The sequence below is a fragment of the Coloeus monedula genome (genome assembly GCF_965178545.1).
Source record: "Coloeus monedula genome assembly, chromosome: 20".
NCBI classification, from domain to species: Eukaryota; Metazoa; Chordata; class Aves; order Passeriformes; family Corvidae; genus Coloeus; species Coloeus monedula.
In genome coordinates this window covers 6,072,168-6,080,242 of record NC_138800.1, presented here as the reverse complement: position 1 = coordinate 6,080,242, position 8,075 = coordinate 6,072,168, and the positions used below count along the sequence as shown (strand labels likewise).

The 8,075-nt window shown below is 44.0% G+C and overlaps 1 long non-coding RNA gene across 2 annotated transcripts; it reads left to right on the top strand.

Moving 5' to 3' along the window:
* Positions 1-163: 163 nt before the first annotated feature.
* Positions 164-4,994, top strand: LOC309580599. Of its 2 annotated transcripts, XR_014226996.1 has the most exons (7): positions 164-181; positions 435-514; positions 1,096-1,119; positions 1,586-1,657; positions 1,823-1,938; positions 2,310-2,411; positions 4,657-4,994. It is a non-coding gene; the product is annotated as an uncharacterized lncRNA (long non-coding RNA). The 2 variants fall into 2 exon arrangements; XR_014226997.1 differs by lacking the exon at positions 4,657-4,994 and having other exon boundaries at positions 2,310-2,463.
* Positions 4,995-8,075: the final 3,081 nt, after the last annotated feature.

Genomic DNA, 8,075 nt, shown 5'->3' with positions numbered 1-8,075 from the left:
AGGCTCCGCTGGCCGCGCTCCGTCCTGGCCCACGCGGGAGGAAATGGAAGCCTCAGCGCACCCCCGCCTGTGGAGCAATGGCACAACCCACCCCCGCTGCGGGGTGGTACGGCCCGAGCCTTTATAAGCGGCCGCCGAAACTCCGCGCGCCCTTTCGTTTTGTGCCCTTGGAGGTGTTCAGGTGAGGGTGGGCGGAGCCGGGCTCAGGGCTGGGATCGGGGCCTGCAGGGCGGGCAGCGGGAGGGCTCAGGCCTGGCTTGTCCTTCGAGGTACCCCTACCATTGAGGGGGCTGAAGCGAGGGCTCACTCCCCCAGCTCGGCAATGGTAGCGGCCGCCGGGCCTGCCTGGGCCGCGCGAGCTGGGCCGTACCATTGGGGGGGCGGGGGAGGCGCGGCCTCGCGGCGTGTGGCGGCTGACGGCCCTTGTCCCTCAGGCGGCCATGGAGGCGGCAGCGGCACCGCGACCCCGCCGGCAGCGCCGGGACCCCGCCAGGGCTGCGGAGACGCCTCTCCGGTAAGTCGGGAGGGGCTCGGCCGGGCCGGGGCTGTGTGTGTGAGGCACCGCCGGGCATCGCTGCTGTGGGTGCGGGATCACACGCGGCTGGGGCACAGCCCTGCGCGGGGCTCCATGAGGGCCGTGCAGGTAACGCTGCTGTGTGGAGTGCTCGGCATCCAGCGCCGTCCATCGATTTTTATAGCGCTTTTTCAGTAACTAGGTCTCTCTTTTTTTTTTATTTTTCGATGGGCCAGACCCTTTCCGTGTAATAAAAATTACAGCCACAGCATTGGAGTGTTTGCGATTTCAATTTGAAATTTGCCCTGTTGGTAAATGCAGTCTTACAAGCTTCTTACACTACTCTAAATTTAGATAGTTCTAAATGTTCTGGTTAAAAATTATCTGGAGAAGACGGTGGACTAGTATAAGCTGTATGATACTAGTATTTCAGTGATTCATGTCACCATAAACAGGGTGGAATTACAAGCAGAGAGTGGGTCATGCGGGTCTGGTTTTGTTCATGTTTTTCCCTGTATAAGCCAACTTTATACTGCTGAAGAGTATTCTAGTAACACTTCCTCTTGCTTTTATTCCCACAGCAGAAAGACATCTTGAAGTAAAGAGTAAGTTAAAGTTTTTTTTTTTCTATGTGCTAAGGTGTGCAAAGTTGTTATAAAGGTTCCAGGCCTTTACTTTATGCTGATGATGTAATGCAGGACTGATGAGTCAAAAATAACCTGTAAAAGTTACGTCTTAAGTTGAATAAAAACTCACTAAAACTGATTTTGTGTACACAAAAGTTAAGAGTTCATGCCTCATACATAAAGGGGAGATTGTACAACTGTTTGAGATACAAGCTACAGTGTTTTAAGTGATTACTTAGAGGAGTTAATTAATGGCTGTTGATGATGATAACCCTGAATAGGAAGTGCCGTCAGATGCGAGAACTGACGATACCCTGGTTCTGGTCTGAAATGCAGCTACACACATGAGCTTAAACCTAGGAATTCATCCCCTAGAACTCGCCAGGCAACTTGCTCTCCATGAAAACATCTAACCTCTGTGTCCATCTGTTCCACTTCTCTGCAGAGCCTGGGCTTTCCAGATGGATGTGACACAACTGGACTGGGAGCAGGTGGGGAGGTGGCCCTTATGTGAAAGGTTAGTGATGGGTTTCAGTGCACTGTATAGAATTTTATACCAGGTGAAATGTAAATTTAGAATGAGGATATCCTTATAGGATATAAGGAGTTTGAGATCTGTGCTTTCACTTAATCTGTTTTCCTTAGAATTTTAAGCTGGCTACTTGTTTTCTGATATATTTAGGTAGAGGCTGCAGGTCTGTGCTACCATGTGCTGGTTGTTGATGTCCACCCATTGATGTGACAGCTCTTCACAAGTCCTGTGGAAGGCACTGAGGCAGCAGAGCAGGAGAGTGCTGGGTGAGTTTTAATATTTATTGTGCTCTTAGCTGAACGTGGTGGTTTTTGGCTGCAGTCTCAAAAGTGTTTCTGCTCTAAATATATAATTAATGAAGTTCTAGGCCGAAAAAACCCCACTTAGATTAAAATACAGGCAGTAAATGTGTAAGAGAGCTGTTTCTGCACTGTGGACAAAGAGATAAAGGTCTTGCTTCTGCCACAAATGTATCAATTTCCCTGTGATATCATGTGATGAAACTAACCCAAAATTGCTGGAATTACCGGCAGATTGACTGGTGGTGAGCAAAAGGTTTTCTGATGATATCTCACTCATTAACAAATCCATTAATGATGATTAAGGCTGGTTACCTTACCCTGCTCCTGTGTTCCAGGTGACGCTGCTGGAAACATCTCTGAGGCAGAAGGAATCCAACGAAACACCAGAGCTTGAGGATTTTGTGTAGACACAACATTTTTCTGCCTGTTACAAAATGGTAACAGTTAGAGTGTTTTATTACATGGACATTAAAACAATTTTTTTTTAAATACTGTGTTGTGTCACTTTACTGCATTAAGGAATGACTTTGCATCCTGCAACAGTTTAATAAACACACTGGGCACTCCTATAATTTGCTGTAAAATGGTGAAGAAGATGTACACAGATTGCAGTGTGTTCACTGCAGATAATGTCAGTGGGGTTTAGTGTGGTAATTACAGTTTAAACAAGACACTAAGAGTGCAATTACTGCAGAGATGAGCCCTTAAATATTCTGACAGCCACAGCAACAAATGCAACTGCATCTGTAGCTTGTTCCCAGGCTTGAGATTTGTCATTTTGATCTCAAACTTGAATTTAGTCTGCTGCAGAGTCAAAGTCGAGGAGTTTGGGGGGGATCTGGGCAACTTAGAGATGCTTAAATGAGTTAAAAACCAGCATTTTGAGGCCAAAAAGCCCAATTAGCTTAATTATGTCAGTATAACTGCAGGTTATAACACTTCAGTGCTCCTAAACGTTATTTCCTGACTGAAAGAAGATGCTGTCACTTGGTGCTGCTCATGTGGCATCACAGGGCAGTGTCCCTGTCCCTCCAAAAGGTGGCTGTGCTCGGATTTAGATTTGAGGTATAAATTGCGTGAAATGTAGAATTTCAGGAATTTCTCTGGTAGTTAACGTTCAGAAAAGCAGGCTTGGTGTTTTTCAGAGATGTCCTGGTGCTAAAATGTGCAGGTAAATTAATCTGGATTTTTTTTCCCGGAATCATTATTGTCATACATCCAGGGTTTAATAAGAACATTCAGCCTGGGCAATGGAGTAGGTAAAACATGTTTGAAATGAATTAGTTGCTTTTTATCTGAAAGGATTTGAGCAGTATGAAGAACAGGTTACTCCACTGTTTAATTAAAAATTTAACATTACATTCTGTTCCCAGTGTTTAATGAAATAAAACTATTTTTGTCTGGTTTTAAGAGCTTGTTATTAGAAAATGTTGACATTTCTTGTAACGGGCACTGGGAATAAAAATGGTTTTGAAACTCTCAGCACATGGAATCCACCTTTTACTAAATGTGACTCTGCAGACCGTGGAGGTAAAAGCAGCCACATGCCCTCAGCAAACAGAAATAATCAGCAAATTGTTTAATGAGCTGTTTTAATTTGCTCCAGGAAGGTTTGCTGCAATTTGTTTTATAATTCTTGCTTTCTAGTGTTAGAATTAAACAGCAAAGTTGATTTGGGAAAACTTAAAACAGTTTATGTGAGGGTACATTTTGTGGTATCTGTTGGAGTTAACCATTGATGAGTTTCATTTTAGCATCACTTGTTGACTGTTCTAATCAAAACCAAAGTTCCTCGGCAGGGATCCTCTTAACAGGTTGGATTTTTGTTAAGATTAATGAATGGAAAAGTGTTATTTCTGTTAGAAAATGGTGCCTTTCAAACAAAACAAGTGTCCTCAATGTTTTACTGTAATCTTATAGGGGAGCACAGATAATTTCATGGTGCTAGAGGGGAGGGAAATAAAACCGTTCTGTTTTGATTACATTTGGAGCACTTTAAACTTAGTGTTGGGGAATAAACAACAGACAAAAATCTGGTTTCAAAACACAATTATTTTGGATTTTTGAAAGGTTTATAAAGAACAGTTGGCAGGAATCCCTTGGCACTCAGCAGCAGCCAACAACCACGGATAAATCTAAAATAGATGAAAAGATTAAAGCAGAAAGAAAATTTGCAGCAAAGCAAAGAATGGCCGAGTGCCAGCTTTGAGCAATAAGAGAAATGGCAGTGCCATGTAGTGATTTGAGAGAAAACATGGAGATTATCCCCAAAATATCTGCTATGGCCGTGAAGCTGAGAGAGAGGAGCTGGAATTGTGGAGGAGGAGGAGGAGAGGGATCGACAGGGGCAGAGCTGCCTTGCTGCTCCCTCACTGTAAATCACAAGCTTCACATTTCACATAAATGCTGGTTATCACCCTTATTTCTTGATTAGTATTGTAAAGCAATCATATCTACATCAGCATTAGAATAATCACTCATGCAGAGCCATAAATTACTATAATTAATACATCCTAGTTATTAGTGGAAACGTGAAGAGGAGCTCTGTCTTGGCTTGTGGCTGCTGCTTCAGTTTGAGCTGTATCTGCTTAATTAGAAGGGAGGAAGGGATATCCTGTGAATCTGAGCTTTTCAGAATGCAGTAAATCCTAAATATTGACACTTCCCTCCTTTTCCCCTCAGAGCAGGAGGAAGAGCAGTGAACTTTACAACTCTCCTTCATTTCAGAGAAGCGAGGCACAAAGGAGCTGCTGTTTTCCAGCAAGGAATAACAGAGATTGCATTGGTGTCATGCAAGCAAAGTGTCACAGGTTGGTTTTCTCCCAGCTAAAGAATGGCAAATGCTTTGTCATAATTGCTCAGAGGCCCCAGGCCGTAACTCTTGAGCTGCTCAGAGCAAAATCTCAAAATAGCCAGGGGGGTCTTTGGCCTTTCTCAGGCTCTGGATGTTTCTGGCACCCCATTGACCTTGTGCTGCCAGAGCCTGAGCACATTTCACGTGTTCCTGTAAAGAAGGACAAGGTTAATGCGTCATTTAATGGTCTGCTAGGACAAACATTCTCCTTCTTTGTCACTTCATGTAATTTAGTGCCTTCATTTTACGCTTGAAATCAGTTTCAGCCCAGCCTTTATGAACCGATCCTAAAACTGCTTAATGTAGTAAGGATTGAACAGGTGGGATTTGATTTAGGGCATGCAAGGAGGACTTATTTAAGCATTTTATGCTCCTGTGCTCTTAATTCAAAGAGTAACATCTGGGCCTGCTTTACCTCCTGACACTTGAGCCCACAAGATGGGGCAGTGACCAAGCTCAGAGTATTCATCATAAAGAGATTTTTGCAGCCTTGAGGACGCTTCTTTGGGGAAACTTGGTTTTACTGTTGGTTCCCTCCCTGCTGTGTAATAAGATTTGCAACTTCCATTACGATGTAGAGAATCCCCCACACGGTGAAAATGTCACTCTTTAATTAGCTGCTAATTAATGTTTCTTAGTGTTGGACCAGCAAAGGCTCCGTTTTTGATGCTGTACAAACTCTGCAGCCCTAAAGTGTTCCTGGTCTGAATGTGATGAGGAGCCAAAGGAGTTAAAACTTATTTTTATGTAATAAAAATAAAAGTGCCACATGAAGGATGATTTGCCCTTCATTACCTTTCCCTCCCTTGCAGCTCAGGACCTGCCAGGCTGTGCCTCCTCCAGGTGGGTTTTGAGTCAATAAACACCCCCCAGCCCAGCACCTGTGGGGAACTAAAACCTGAACAAAATGCAAATGGAAAAATCACCTAGTGGAGACTGATTTAAAATCCCTGCTGTTTTAGTCAGAGATGTTAAAAATTTAATCTCCAATAATAAAGACTTTTGTTTGTTATACTCGTGTTACTTTTTGCAAGTCAATACTTAGACTTTTATTTTCATAATGTTGTCTTTTTTGTTGTTTGTTTCTAATGGATTGTGGTAAAATAATTGCACAGCACAGCTGTAACATGAGCTCCAAACAAATAATGATTGATATTTCTGAAGCTGCCTATGGCTTTCTGCTGGACTCTCCTTGGTTTTCTTTATCAATTCGATTTATTTTCCAGATTTTTAAATTGCTTTCCTGCTTGTGCTTTCCCAGATTCTGTTGGGTAGTTACTCTAGCTTTGATTTTCTTCGGTTTTCTTGTATTCTGTGCACCTGCAAACTGCACCTGATGATTTGTTAGTGTTGGCTGTGGGTTTGTTGGGTGCTGTTATCACTGAACAGAGGGATAGGTTTGAGGTTTAACAGCACATTAAAGACAAACCTTCAGCTAAGCCTGAGGTTATCAGCCATAATAAAAAATAATAAATTTTCCTGGACAGCTTAAACTTTATTAATAAACACCTGAGTCAAGATAATAGTGGTACCAATGGTAATTTGATTATCAGAGCCCTTATCAGACAGCAAGTGCAGTGCTGGTGCTCAGTGGTGATCTGTGAGCTGTTTAATGCAGCTCACAACAACAGCAGCAGCTGAAATATCCACTATAAATGTTTTACATCTGTGCCTCCATCTGATAATCCTGGAGCAGCCTGCAGTGTTCCACATCACCTCATTACAGATAAGAAACTGGAGCTTGGAGCCGTGCTGGGAGCAGGGAGAGGATTTGGTCAGCCATTGGAGAAAGCAATTTTCCTGAATTGTCTCAAATCAGGTATTTTATTCCTTTCAACCATGGCAGTAAATAACAAACTCTTTGTGCTGAGTGAAATCCAGGGGATACCTGCTGGCAAGATGATGGGAATTGTTTCAAAGCAGGGAGTGAGGTGGGAGCTTTGAAATGCACAGTGATGGGAAGCCCCTGCACCAAGGTACCTGCACTTTGAATTGAATTTGATTTAATTTAATCTAATCTGCATCCAGGCACCTCCCCACCAGCCTGTTTGCTGCTGTGCTTTGGAAGATGATGCTCTGTGCTTGCAGGAGGTGAAATTAAGCTCCAGTGTCAAGGCCAGGCTGTTTGGAAATGCAAAACAGGAGCTGCATCAAGGGTGAGGGATTTCAAAGGTGCTGCTTTCATGCTTCAAAAAGGTCTTTGGAGATGACAGCAACAACGTGGTGTCACTTGGTAACAGGTCAGGGGCTAAAGCTGGGGAAAAAGAAGGGTTTCAGGGAGGAGAACAGGGCTGAGGAATCACCAACACCAAAATTGTTTGAAGAATGGATGTGATACCAGGGTGAGAGGACAGCTCTGATCTGATGGCTGCCCCAGCCTTGGGTGGCTCTTGGTGAAGTCAGCCCATTTTGGGGGTTGGCACAGAAAAAGGATAATATTTGCATTTCAGCCCCCAGCTCTGCTGTTTCAGAGCCTGTGGTGGAGGGGAGCTCTGAGCCTGCAGGAAAGCTCAGCTTCCCCCAGAGTGCTTGGGAAAATACTGAGCCTTAGAATTCATAATTTCCCAAGCAGGCGGGCACAGTGAAGATAAAACGACACAAAGGAAGGAATGGTGACATTCTCCTCTTGGAAAGCGATGGGGAAAGGCACACAGCCCCAAGCCAGAGGCCTTTTATTTTGTATGTTTGAAGCCTGTCCACCTCTGGGATTTTTTGCCTGTTTCTCCACATGCAGAATTCCCCAGGAGTGGAATCCTGTAGGAGCAGCAGTCAGAGCCCTGGGGCAGCAGGTAGCAGAGCATGATGCACAGAGATTGATTCTTTACTGCCTAATTTTTCATTTATAGAAAAGCTGGCATTGCAGGTCTTACCTGGAGTGAGTTACAAGACAAGGAGCAGCTGCCAAAGGGAAGCTCATTCCTGTGGTGTTGCAGCTGGATTTTCCACATCTGTTGTAGCCCAATATCCCACAGTTTTCCATAAATCCCCGAGTCTCTCTATGTCTATTCCAGGAATTTGGGCCTGTAAAAAGATGCTTTGAGGTTTTAAATACATAGATTGTGTTTAGGATGGCTGTGACTGCTGCTTGCAAAATCCTGATCACAAAGCACCTCCCCAAAGCCTTGCCCAGACCCAGAGGAACCCTGCTTTTCCCTGGGGAAGGACAGAGCTGACAGGTAGCCCAGGGAGAGCCAGGAATAAAGTGGTTTTACAGCACACACCTTGAAAATTCAGTGATAAATACCCA